Source organism: Neovison vison, chromosome 4 (assembly GCF_020171115.1).
Source record: "Neovison vison isolate M4711 chromosome 4, ASM_NN_V1, whole genome shotgun sequence".
Classification (NCBI taxonomy): Eukaryota; Metazoa; Chordata; class Mammalia; order Carnivora; family Mustelidae; genus Neogale; species Neogale vison.
This window is the reverse complement of record NC_058094.1, coordinates 32,719,560-32,733,311: the sequence shown is the minus strand read 5'-3', so window position 1 is coordinate 32,733,311 and position 13,752 is coordinate 32,719,560. Positions and strand designations below refer to the sequence as shown.

The 13,752-nt window shown below is 37.1% G+C and overlaps 1 protein-coding gene and 1 pseudogene across 1 annotated transcript in view; both read left to right on the top strand.

Moving 5' to 3' along the window:
* The window catches only part of ZFPM2 (zinc finger protein, FOG family member 2), a 454,522-nt gene that overhangs the window by 36,375 nt on the left and 404,395 nt on the right, over positions 1-13,752 (top strand). The window lies entirely within an intron of this gene.
* Positions 4,874-5,245, top strand: LOC122905247 (annotated as a pseudogene).

Sequence of the window (13,752 nt, the reverse complement as noted above, 5' to 3'; positions counted from 1 at the left end):
TGCGTTTTTACTCATTGAAAAGCAGCGAGGTTTCATTCAAAAGCCATTTAAAACTTTACGCACTGGTTTTTAACGTGGTTTTTTAGCATCACTGCTGTTTTATTTGGCAAAATAAAATATATTGCCAAAGACATTTGGAGCTTTGATTTTAAAACTTACTATTGAACATACTATTTTTTTTTTAAGGTGACGAGAGCTGACTAGATCATGAATTGTCATAATAATTCTCACCTTGGACTATGCTAAGGAATTGTACGAAAAATTCTTCAGGCAAGGATTCTTTAGTCCAATATTATAGTGTTTTTTTTTTAAACATTTCTATTTTTGGGTAATTAATCTGTTCATGTTGATAATAGCTTTATTTTTTAGACTTTAAAAGATTTCCCTAATTTGAAAAAAAGTTGAGTCACAATAGAGTAGTCTACAATAAAATTTTTATAGTAATCATTCCATTCACTATGCCTTTTGTCAAACAAGCTTGATTTTCAGTCTTCTGATCAGTGAGTGCCTAAAATTTAAAGATACTATTGGAGTTACCTATTTTTGTTTACTTTTATTTTCTTATTTCCCTCTGTTTGAGGGATAACTACAAATGACAAGACAGGTTGTTCACATGCCCGTTCATTTATTTGCTTTTGCAATTTACATTTGTATATGTAGGGAATATGCCCAAAGGCACTTTGACCAATATAGTTTAGGAGACTGCAAAATAAAGAAATGCAATTTATTTCAGCATATATTATAAATTTCAGGTAGGAGCTTAATTATAATAATCACAATGCATTCATATAAATGGAGTATGTGTTTGAACATGTAAATGTCATCAGGTTTTATAATGAACTGGTGAAAATATATGCTGCTTTTATTGAAAGGATAACACTGGAAGAAAAGATTAAGCATGCCCTGTCTTCCTCCTTCCCTCTTCTCTCTTTGGTAATCAACACCTGGTTTGATTACATCTTTCTGAACTCTGAAAGCTATACTATAAACTCTTTACATAGAAGTTTTTATGAAAGGGAATTGTGGCAAACAGTAGTTAAACTTTCCACTTTCAGGAGAATTCCACCTTTTTTTTCTTTTTCTTTCTTTCTTTTTTTTTTTTGTCATCCTGTAATTCCGACTTCCTTTAGTAAACGATCAGCAGTTTTCTTATTGTTCAGGAGAGTGCAGTGATTTCTCTTTGGTGCTTGATTTTCAAGTTTATGACTGCTTTCGGAAGGATGGGGCTGATTCTTATGTCTTTGTGGTGCTTGGAGGAGTTATTAACTGAGCTTAGTTTAGGTACCTGTACCCCGTGCGTTGTACCTAATGCGTGACTAGTACATGATTGGTTCTCATTAGATATTTATTAAATGGCTGGTAGACAACGAAGTTTAGACAGAGCTCAATTTGATGCAGTACGCACATTTTGTGAATTCTCCTCCTTCTCCTTTCCTTTCCTTTCTATTCTTTTCCTTTTATTTCTTCCTCCCTCCTTCCTCCCTCCCTCTCTCCCTTCCTCCCTTCCTTCCTTCCTTTAAGATCAAAAGGATCTGTGATCTAAGAAGCTACAAACAATTGTGCTACTTTCCGTCTCCTTCAGGGCTGTACTTCTTGTAAAGCTAGGATTTGTGAATTGACCTTCTCACAAACTATACATATAAAACAATTATATATTTTTTTATAAATACAGAAATAATCAGAAATAATGTCTTACTTCAAGAGATCAAAAAAAGATAGATTTTTTTTTCTTGTCTATATTTAATTTATTGGTTTGGGGTTTTTTTTGCTTTTGTAGTTCTTGTGGCTCACCCCTTACCCACACCCCATGTTTGATTACTATAATGTTTCTAGCTTTTATTTCTATATCTAAATACATTTTTATTTTTTGCCTGTATTTTCTAAAAATTAATCTTGAATTGGCATCTGTTTTTCCTCCTTATTCCTTCACCCTGCTTGTAATCCTTCCTCCCTCAAGTCTATCTGGTTGACGTTCCAGAAACAACTGACATCTTGTCATCATTGTTTAAAATCTGCTATGGCTCCCTATTACCTACTTCATTAAGTCCAGATTCTTCTTTGGTTCTAGGACTTCCCATTACTTTTCCTTTTTCAAGTTATTTCTTATACTTTCTAGGTCATGAGGAACATTTGTCTTCCTATACTCCATCCCACAATGTCCATTCATTTCCAGTCCCTGCTCCTGACCTTTGCTCGTGTAATTCCCTGCCTTTCCCTCTTCATCATCTAAATCTTCCACATTAAAAAGGTCCAGTGGAAGTCTCACTTGTTCCAAGAAGATTCCCATTATTCTTCTTATCCTCAGTCTTTACTGTTTTATATTTCTTTTGCAAAAATGGTGTCAGACATTTTGGCAATTTTTTAAAAAAAGATTTTATTTATTTATTTGACAGACAAAGATCACAAATAGGCAGAGAGGCAGGCAGAGAGAGAGGAGGAAGCAGGCTCCCTGCTGAGCAGAGAGCCCAATGCAGGGCTCAATCTCAGGACCCTGGGACCATGACCTGAGTTGAAGGCAGAGGCTTTAACCCACTGAGCTACCCAGGCACCCCTTGGCATTTTTTTATATTTTATATATTTTTTTATATTTTATATTTTATGTTTTTCCTAATAGATTAGCTTTGTCTCCCTATGAAGAACGTGTGTTTTAATAACAGAAGAAAAAAGAGTCCTTATGCCCCTTTTGCTTTTTCGTAAACCCTCAATCTCATAGCGTGGTGGTAAGTGGGTGATAGGCATTTATATCGTGTCTCGTTTGACTTTTAAAAAGCAGACTGTATATTAGAACTTCCTAAGTAGCTGCATACATGTTTTGGGGGAAAGTATGGAATAATATTTTCTCATACATTTAGAATAAGCTCCCCCCGCCAAAGACTTGGGGATTATGTTTCATGTTTGTTTCTAGAGCGATTTTCTGCCACTTGGGAAAAAAATTTTCTTTTAAAAGATAATTACCATTCGCTTGAAGAGATAAATCATCAGTTTTTAAGGACTATCATTTTAGTTCTCAATAACTCATTTTGGAGCTAAGATGTTAGTGAAAGGAAGGACGTGTAAGTCATCTGTCTCTTTACCCATGGAATGGCGCTGCCACCATGCCTCTGCCTGTTACTGGGTTCATCAGAGCCTTTGCGTATTTGTAATTACCCTTCCATAAATAGTTCGCAACTTGACCACAGCATTTTACTGCTCCGTTAGAATGAGGCCCAAGGTCCAAGTTAAAAGCAAAATCCTCAATGAATTTAACAAAATTAAGCAAAGAGCTTTAGGTTATAAGAGCAGAGTTAATGGATTCAGCTGTTCTTTACTTTCACTTTAACCAACAAATTTTGCATTCATTTTCCAGATGTGAGCCTCATTCAATTAAAATGGAGTCAAAGTATTTTATGAAACTCTTACATCACCCCTGGAGATAATTGGAGATAATCTAGTGTGTCACAACACTAGAGCTAGCAAATCAGCATTCGGGGGGGGGGGTTCTTAACTATAAGGCTGAAGTATTTCAAGATTAATTTTTAATGCATATTGGCAAACTGTTGCTCGGGTTGTTCATGTGACTCAGCTGTGGCCAGAGCTAGATTATGGTGGGGAATCCTGGAATTCAAAGGCAGCCAATCCCAGAGCGAGGGACAGAATATAGTGGTGTTCCTCGAAGTGTGGTTGGTTCAAGGACCAAAACCAATCAATCAACAACACCTGGAAGCCGGTTAGCAAAACAAATCTGTGGGCTCTACCCCAGACCTCCTAACCCGGAAGCTCCGGCTGGAGCTCAGGAATATACAGAGTAACACCCTCCTCTCCAGGTAAACCTTATATATGCTAACGTCTAAAAGCTTCTGTCTGAGGAGCTGTGGAGTCCAGCTCCTATCATTATCAGATAAACCTATCCTCTGTATTGCAATTGAACAAGCTATCTCTAATGATTTCTGATCTCTCGCCCATTGTCATAAAACGCAGACAAACCGAATCAAGTTTTTTTAAAATATGGGTTATTGCACAATTTTCATTTGTATTTTGAAGTGTATTCTCAACTGATTCATCTGAGCTGATTAAAATGCAAACAAAAGAGCTAGATCGCTGTGATAAGCAATGGAAATTCCACAGCCTCTTCTAAGAGCACGTGTGTGCTTTATTCAGCTTTGAGCCCTTCCCACCCAGCAGAGAACAAAAGCAACTGTAGAGCAACCTTATTCTGGCCGGGTCTTGGCATTTAGGTGCGTTTCATTTCCGCGCATGGCTGTGTTCTGTCTTCATACAGGAAACTCTCCGCAGAATCAGTCAAATCTCAGATTGCTTGAACTACTCCATCAGGCTGATGTTTTCCTAATGAGCAGAGGATTTCTAATCCCCATACCAAATAATTAATTGTTTTTCCATATCGAGGTGCTAGATAGCGACATGGAGTTCTGTATTAGTTATAATACAGGACTTGTAAAGTAACTCGACCATTTCTTGAGATCTTCGTGTTCATAGTTTGCTATGTAAATGTGTTGGCCGTATATTGATCTCTGTCAAATCAATAAATAAGGTCAGTAATTAGTGTCATTTAAAAATGTAGATTACAGGGGCGCCTGGGTGGCTCAGTGGGTTAAACATCTGCCTTCGGCTCAGGTCATGATCCCAGAGTCCTGGGATTGAGCCCCGCATCGGGCTCTCTGCTCGGCAGGGAGCCTGCTTCCCCCTCTCTCTCTGCCTGCCTCTCTGCCTACTTGTGATCTCTGTCAAATAAATAAATAAATAAAAATCTTAAAAATATGGATTACAGCAGCTCTCTGTCTTCTCTGCACCGGGAGCACCTCTGCTGCCAGAGCCCTTCCCCAATCTCCTGAAAAATGTCCACCTGCACCAAGTTTGTCTCCAACCCGTTGCTGGTGAGGAGAACCTCTCAGCTGTTGAGTTGATCACTGTCTGCAGTGGAGCTAAACCCACTGGAGATGCTGACAGAGGAGAACCTCAGCAGCTTGGCAGCCCCTCGTCCCCTGACCTCACTGATTCCTAACTACGGCTTCTGAACCAGCGTCATTTCACGGGGCATGGACCCAGCAGCCGACGGCGCTGGGGCTGGAGCTGCCATGGTAGGGGTGGTTGGTTCTGGGGCTGTGTTGGGAGCCTCATCATTGGTTATGGCAGGAACCCCTCTCTGGAGCAATTGCTCTTCCCCTACACCATTCTGGGCTTTGCCCTCTTGGACACCATGGGGCTCTTGTGCCTGATGGTGGCCTTTCTCATCCTCTTTGCCACGTGACGGGGAGCCATGTCCTCCTCCCACAGGTCCTTCTCCTGTGTGTCATCTGCCCTGTATGTTCCTTTTCCTATACCTCCCCAGGCAGCCTGGGTTGCCTCAGGGTTTAACAGAGAGAAGACAAATACTATGTTAATAAGAAAAACATATGGAGATTATGTCAACTCTTAAAATTATATAAATTGTTTCTGAAAATGAACTTTTTATAATAATGCTTTATAGAAACTGCAAGCTTGGCTATAATTGATTCTGCATATGTGAATGTGTGTGTATAATATCCTGGAAGCCCTGCAGTATGTTGTAGAGTATAGGAGGAGAATTTTTGGCTTTGCCAGTTTAGTGTAGCTCAGAGCTGAGACTCAGTTATAACCTCCAGGGCATCTAGAAGTAAAATCATATTTTACTTTTATTTAGGTAAAGGTAGAATTTACCCTACCAAAGTCTTTTCTCTACTTTAGGTTGTGTAAAATATTGTGGAGTAGCAATAGTTCTACTGGATCTGGCTTGACTGATCTTTATATTGGTGCTACTAAGTCTGTATTTTACATCTAACTGATTGTATTGAATTTGTGTTATGTCTGATACTGGCTGGGAAGTTATAATGCCCTGGAGGGTTATTACTATTAGTGATACCGAGATGCTGTGATGATAACAAGCTCTTTTCATCTAGAAGGACTCCGTTTTATCATGCTTTGGTTTTTGTCACATTCTGTTTATTATGTTCATTTATTTTAATTTTACTGATGTCATTTAAATGCCTGGTTGTATCATACTGCTAGACTCTTGGAGGGTGGAGAAGGCAAACTATGTAAGTAAAACACAGTTTTTTTGTTTTTTGTTTTTGTTTTTGTTTTTTCCTCAAAAGGGCTTTCCTCTATGAGTGAATCAATGTGGGGGAAGACTGAGTATGTCCCAAAGTGAAGGTAGCTCTTTTCATTAACCCACTTATAATATTGGCATCTTGTGCCATTAAACTTAAATTTGATACATTTGATTGATTGAATCCCAGAATTTTGGCATGGAGTTCCCTGGGCTCAGGAGAATAACCCTAGGTCTGGAGTCACAAATAAAAGTTTTGTTTTGCTTTGTTTTCTTCTAGTGTAACTGCTGATTTTATCATCCGACAATATTTCCAAATTGAGCAGCTCTGTTTAGAGCTTTGGAAGGTGCTGAGACACCTCCCATGGGTGAAGGAACTCTTGGTTGATATTTTTTTTGCTTGTATGCTTTGTCAAGGGATTTGTGGAACTACCTTTTACTAAGATACACATTCAAGTGTATCTTCAATCATATTTATATGTTCAAGGACTTTGAAACTCAGGCTTCTTGGATATTACATGTTCACTGAACTATCTCTTAGTATGTATTTATGTCTTTGATAAAATTTTAAGTTGTTATTTAAATTATTCATTTCATTTATGATGCTAGTAGAGTCTTAGATATATGTGTGTTTCTTTGGCTTGACAAATATATAGAAAACATGTTAATTCGTCCATTGTGTGTGGCTCTATCACCAAGAGTGCCTTTGAAAAGATCATTTGATACAGTTGCTCTAAGGTGGAAGCATGGCTAAATTATTTGATTTTAAAATATTTGTATAACAAGGCTTTTTTGAACTTCGTGTTTATTTTTTTCAATGAAGGAAGGAACAATGAAAACTACATTTTTTGGGTGCCGATCATAGGTATTGTGATACATGCTCTAATTTAGGTTATCTCGTATTGCCCTCATAGTGATACTCCAGGTTAGGCTCAGAGGAATAAAGAGCATGTCTGAGATACAAACCCAGTTCTAACTCCCTGTGCCACTGTGTTTCTACCCTGACGTGCTTACTCTTGCCATGAGGCCATGTGCTAATATTTGGTGGAGGGTGCAGTAATAAAAGACATTTGCAAAGGAGTAGAAAAGCCAGATAGCTTTGGTGAAGACATAGGGACATAGGGAATTCTAAGGAGCTGTGTGGGACCTCTGCTTTGAGAGAATAGGAAGGAAGAAGATCCATTGTCCAAAATCAATTTTTCCTTTCTCTAATTTTCTCAAAATTAGTTTATATAATTGATAGGTATTTATCAGTGTGTGCTTTACAGCCTATCTTGTCCACTTGCATATTGTGGAAAATTATGTTAAAATAATCTTTTTTTGGAAAAAAAACGAGAGAAGGGTATGTTGTAGGCAAAATCAGTACCAATTGTATGCTGGTTTTAGCTTGAATCCAGAATTCTGGTACTAAATGAAGATTTTTATTTGTATCCTGTTTATTCAAAAGTTGGGGACACTGAAAACATATTTATTTATTGATATGTATGAACTACCTTTTACTAAGACGATCTTCATGATATGTGTAGTATGGGAACATTATTCCCCATATGTAAGACTCATTTGAAGCTTTCTTATTCCAGGGTTGAATAGATGGTTGCTAGATAAAGGCATCCATAAAATGATAATTGAGTGTATTTATAAAAAATAGCTTTCTATTTTGGTTTGTAAGATACACTGATCATTTGGTTTGTAAGATACACTTTGGTTTGTAAGATACACTTTAAATTTTTATATTTTTATGGCATATTGTCCAGATTGGTTGATTGTGGGAGAACTAAAGTAATTCAGACAAGCAAAAATTACTAGGTCAAGAAATAGGGCAATTAAAAAATGATTCATGGCAAGTAGGAGTGAGACATTTACATTCTGAAAATTAATTATGGGACATTTTATTTAAATTATAATCAGGAAGAAAAGTTCAGGGAAAAGAAAGAGGTTCAGGGAAATTTTATATGTACTCATCTTGAGTACAAATTAGTAAAGATCTTAAATCCAACTAAAGTGTCAGAGTCCCTTAAAGAGATTGGAAAACCCTATTTCACTGTGACTAAAATGCCTGAAGTTTTAACCTCCAAACTAAAATATAATCAAATGTAGAGAGTGTGAATGTTTTGATAAGTCTTTCTATATATCCATGATGCAAGAGTACCAAAGACGTGGATACTTGATTTTACAGGGTCAACAATGATGTGTTCCATTGACCAATGCCAGTGTGAGAGCTCATATAAAATGCTCAACAAATTATAAATTATAAAATTATAAAATATAAAAATTAAATAAATATATAAAGATAAAAATATAAAAATTATAAAATCCTCTACAAATTATAAAAATAAATTATTTTGTTTACTTAAGCAACAACAATATCCAGCTATGATCCATTTATTGTATCATGCCTTCTTAGAAGCTGGCTTTGACTCTGAAGGTCTGATGTCTCACAGCCTTGGTCTTTGGCCTTGAAGGCACTGATCATTACTGTTCTTATTGGACTCCCATTTAGTCCTTCCTTTTTTTTTTTTTCTTTGGCTCCTTCTCCTTCCACCTCATTTCTCCATTGAACGTTTCTGTCCTGGGCCCTGTTATCTCAGCTTGCTTTCAGCTTTTCCTTTTATACTCACTCTGATGGGCCCAACCTAGTTTATGAGTGGGGATACAGAGGGCCCTGGCCTGCCCTTTCCTATTTATTAGGCATTAGGGTATTTGGCATGTTTTCAGTGTGAGCTATGGGGCTCTCATAACTCACAGGATAAAGCTAATATCCAGTAATTTTAGAGCCAGTAGTAGCTGAATGGCACATCCCTGGCCTTTCAGTTTGCAAGTCTGCCCTTCCCATGGTTAATGTAAGAAATCTTGTTTGATTTGAAAGGGTGATATCAAAGACAGGGCTTTAGATTTGAGGACTAGAAATTCCACACCTGAATCGCTCAGAATGTGTTTGCTGGAATCAGATAAAATTCCTTCCAGTGGTTGGTAAACCTCTCTTAGGGTAACAAATTGAAAAATAAATTTCATTATCAGATATTCAATTTCAGTATTTAAAATAAGTGATCAAATATAATGCATAATCTCTGAAGTAGTTTGTAGAAGTGACCAATGTAAGTAATGGAATTTGGGTTTAAAAAGGATGCTCTTTGCCGTGGGAAAGCGTTTTCAGATATCCATCCAGTAAGACCAACATGCAGGAATTAGCTTTAGGTGTTTTAGTTGTTGTTTTTAAGCAAATAGAGTGGGGAGAAGGCCCAGAGTCAACTCATTGTTTTTTTTTTTTTTTTTTTTTAAGATTTTATTTATTTATTTGACAGGGAGAGATCACAAGTAGGCAGAGAGGCAGGCAGAGAGAGAGGGGGAGAAGCAGGTTCCCCGCTGAGCAGAAAGCCCAATGCGGGACTCGATCCCAGGACCCTGAGATCATGACCCGAGCAGAAGGCAGAGGCTTAACCCATTGAGCCACCCAGTGCGCCCTCCCCATATTGCTTTTTAAAGGTGGAGAAAAAAAAAATTATCTTTAAGTCCATTCAGAGTGGTTCTCCCAGGAGAAAGACTGAGGTACTCAGCCACAAACACTTTACTCAGCTGTATGGGCTTAAAAATGTAGACACTTTTAAATGTAGACAACTTGATTTAACTGCTCCTTTCATTTAGTTTACCATGCTCTTTGGAATACTCAGTTTTTCAAGATGATTGATGATTTCTGATACCCCGGCAATAATTTCAGCCTCTGTTAATGCTAAGGTATAAGACTGACATCATCTTTATAAATTTACCATTTAGTTAATCCAGTCGTGCTGGTTGATTAGTGGTTAAAATCCAAGCATCCCATTAGATACCCAAATGATACTATAATATCTCAAAATAAATGTCCATGCTAATTTTGAATGCAGAATGACATACTGACTTGGGAAAACACTGAATTGATGTCAGTTGCCCTTTAATGGTGTATGGATGTTATGGTGCTTTGCATAATTTGATCAGCGGGCAAGCTGTACAACATAGAGTTACCTCCCTTAGACTTCCTACCTATAATCTAGGGTAGTTTTCTTGGTAGGTAGTCAGAGATCTAGAAGCGAAGATTTCCAGACACTGACTGAGGAATCACTGACTGAGAGACACATCTCTCAACAGAACCATTTGTGTAGTTTCCACAAATAATTCTTTATTAAAGAGACTATGAAGAGATATTAAATCTCTGCATGAAAGTTAAGTTAGATAGACATCATACTAAGAATATATTCTTTTCAATTGTTATTTATTTATTTGAGAGGGAGAGAGAGCATGCACATGTGTGAGTGGGCATATGGGGTGGTCAGAGGGAGAGGGAGGCTGGGAATCTTAAGCAGGCTCCATGTCCAGCACCGAGCCTGATGTAGGGTTCGATCTCATGACTCTGAGATCATGACCCCAGCTGAAATCAAGAGCCAGGTGCTTCACTGACTGAATCACCCAGGTGCCCCATACTGAGAATATTTTTATATTAAATATAAAGTAGGGAAGTTGGATAAACATACGATAAGGATAATTTTTTTAAGGAGATGAACGGTAATTGCTGTGGTTGCTAGTATTTCCTATTAAAACTGTATAAATTAATATAAGGCCCTGGGATTTTAATCTCCTGGTCCATATTCTTTCACCACTCTGAGCCTAATCAGGCTAATGTGGGTGCTGTAGGCATTCAGAAATTAAGTTGAAATATTGATGCTTGACTTTAAGTACAAAGCAAGTGGGGCAAGCACAGTGTTTTCTTCCTTTATTTTATTTCTGAATAAATTTATTCATTTTATTATGACACGGAAGACTATGTTAACTCTTTTACTCCAGTTCTTTTTCTCTAAACTCCCACTATCAAAATGACTGTATTTTGTCATATCTAGAAAAATGTGGAACGCATGCATCCTCTTACTCTTTTCCAAGTTGTTATTGCTGGTGTCCATAAATGTTACCGTGGGGGAGAGAAAAGCGGGGTTGGCTAATATGAGAGTAAGTGAGGTGTGGACTTGACTTGTGTTCTGGGAAGGAAGGAAATATTTCTAGAGGAAGGAAGCATGCTGAGGGATTTTGGGCCACAGCTCTGGATTCTGGAAGAAGCAATTGTCAGCAAATAATCCTTATTAACCACAATTCCAGGAATGGTCTTCATCTATCTTCAGCTGAATGGACTCTTTATTTTTATTCCATTAATAGAGACAAAAAATTTAGATCATAAATACTGGATGAACATTTCTTATCTAATTTTAATATGTCTATATTAGTAGGTCAATCAAGAGGCTGTAAATGCCTGAACTCAGATCCTCTTACCTTCTAGTAGTAGAGAGAGAGAAAGAGATAAAGAGGGATAGGTACAGATAAGAGAACTGGAAATGCCAGGAGCATCTTAGGTGAAGGGAGTGGTCACTTCAGGGGTGGGAAGTTGAGTAGAACCGTCTAGTGTGCTGTTGTGTTGGCTCAGATCATCAAAATGCCTGGTGGATAATAGTTGCTCCACAAAAATACATCTCTCCATTGTCTGGGACTGGTCACTTCTATTATTATCTTTGTTTAGCTTGAGGCAATGTGTGGTTTTGACCTAGGAACTTTTTGAAGTTCATGGCTCTGAATCTCAGTGGTTCTGTTTCATTTGATTTACAAAGTACTTTTTAACATTAACTTTGCAATGAAAGAGCTTTATTCCCAGAAGATGTTTTAGCCAGGGGTATACTTGCCATGATTTATGACCAGAGCAAATAATAAAATATATAAAACCACATATGATGGGGCCCATTAAGTTATTTCTAGATAACTTTGCTCCTAAGTTAAACTGGCTATGTTTTTCCATGTCTGTGTCTGATAAGTAGATTTATCTCAACATCAGGTTTTCACAAGATTAATAATCCCTCTTTGTTAAGAGAGTCTGGTTTAAAATTGAAGGCAGTTATCCTGATGTGAATTTTATAAACATGTGCTAAATAATATTATGCTTTCATATATTTAAAGCATATCTGATATTATAACTATACTTTAAATCAGATGTCTTACAGAAATGGTAAGTATACTCAGTAAGAAAAAAAGTGGTTAGGCTAAAAAGATTTTTTCTTCTGCTTGAATAATACTAGGCTTTCAAAGCTGTAACCTGAATTATTAGCACATATAAATCCATCTTCTTAATTAAATGGGGCCTTTGGCCATTGAACACCAGCATATGGACAGAGGTAGTTACTAAATGTTATTATGAGGCTGGCCTGGCCACATAATCCATTAGAGGTAGGATTCAGTTATATTGGTAGCAGCAAAGTGATTTTTATGGTTGTAAGAATCCTCTCTTTGTTCTGTCAGTATCAATTATTTCAGTACTAATAAAAATCTAAAAAGGGGGTCAAGTTTATGATCTGTGCTTTGGATGGATAATTTGTAACATTTCTATCCAATAAGCCAAGAGTTTCTTTCTTTCTGGAAAGGACCTGTCCTATGTGGCTTGTCTAAATGACCCCAGTGTGTAACTATGGAGAAAGTCAACATGATATCATGGGATTATAATTTTAGAAAATTTCACTGAAGGATATGAATAGATATTAAAATAATAAATACGCATTTATGATAGTATGTCTATAAGTATTTAGGATTGCAGTAGTGACCATTACACATTTTCTTTGGTGATTTTATCAGTGTCAATTTTGCTTAAAATTTTTTGAGAAATAACCTCAGTAATATGTTAAAATGTGTGGTTACAAGTGAGAGGAAATCTGTGTACTCGTTTGAAGTTTTGATCCACCTTTTAGGGGGACCACCAGTAAATTACTGAAGAACAACTCCTTAAAACAACAGTGCAAAGTAAATCAAGGGCAGAACAGGCATGGCATAGTGGGGGAAATAATGGAACTTATTTTGTGATGTGAAACAGCATCATGAGAGGATAACATAAGAGGTTGTGCATGCATGTATTTTGCAAGTCATGGACCCCTGCAATTCAAGATGTTAGGTAGAGCTTCCTAAAACCCCAGAAGTGTTAAGCCTCTATTTAATACTGTTGGATCTTCCTGCGTGTGTGAGCCTATGTCCACACACCATGGCGATATTGCCAAGGCATATGAGGAGCTGGTCAGAAAATGTTTACAGCAAGGAGACGGAGATAGGAAACAGACTAGTAGTCAGTCTCTCCATCGTCCAAAGAGTTGAATTTGTCAAGGATTGGTACTTTCAGGAAATGGATTTAATGATGTGGATCTGTATACTTTCCTAGTAATAATGCAGAGGTAATTATACTGTCCACATCCAAGAACAGAAGGGAACTTTAAGAAGAGTTTGTAAACTTAGGGGAAGAAAACCAGATTAAGTGGTTAAGTTGGGTTACAGAGGTTATCTACCTAAAGGCATAGGCTTTTTAGAGCCATCAGAAGGCAATAAAGGAAAACAGACCAGGATATAGACCCCTCAAATGGTTATATGATTTTAAATTCAGGAAATTTGTAAATGAACAGGAATATTAAGTTATGGAGTTATGGCTGGAGGTATGAAATTAAAATATAGATAATTTGTATATGCTATGAAAAAAAAAGATGATACTCTTATGTAAGAATAGAATATGATGCTGGGTTAGACTGTTAACTGTAGAAAGAAGGTGCTATAAAGGACATTATTAGGATAACCAGCAAAATTTGACTATATATTACATAGTTATGTAATTGGCTATGTATTAGAAAATTGACTATATATTACATAGT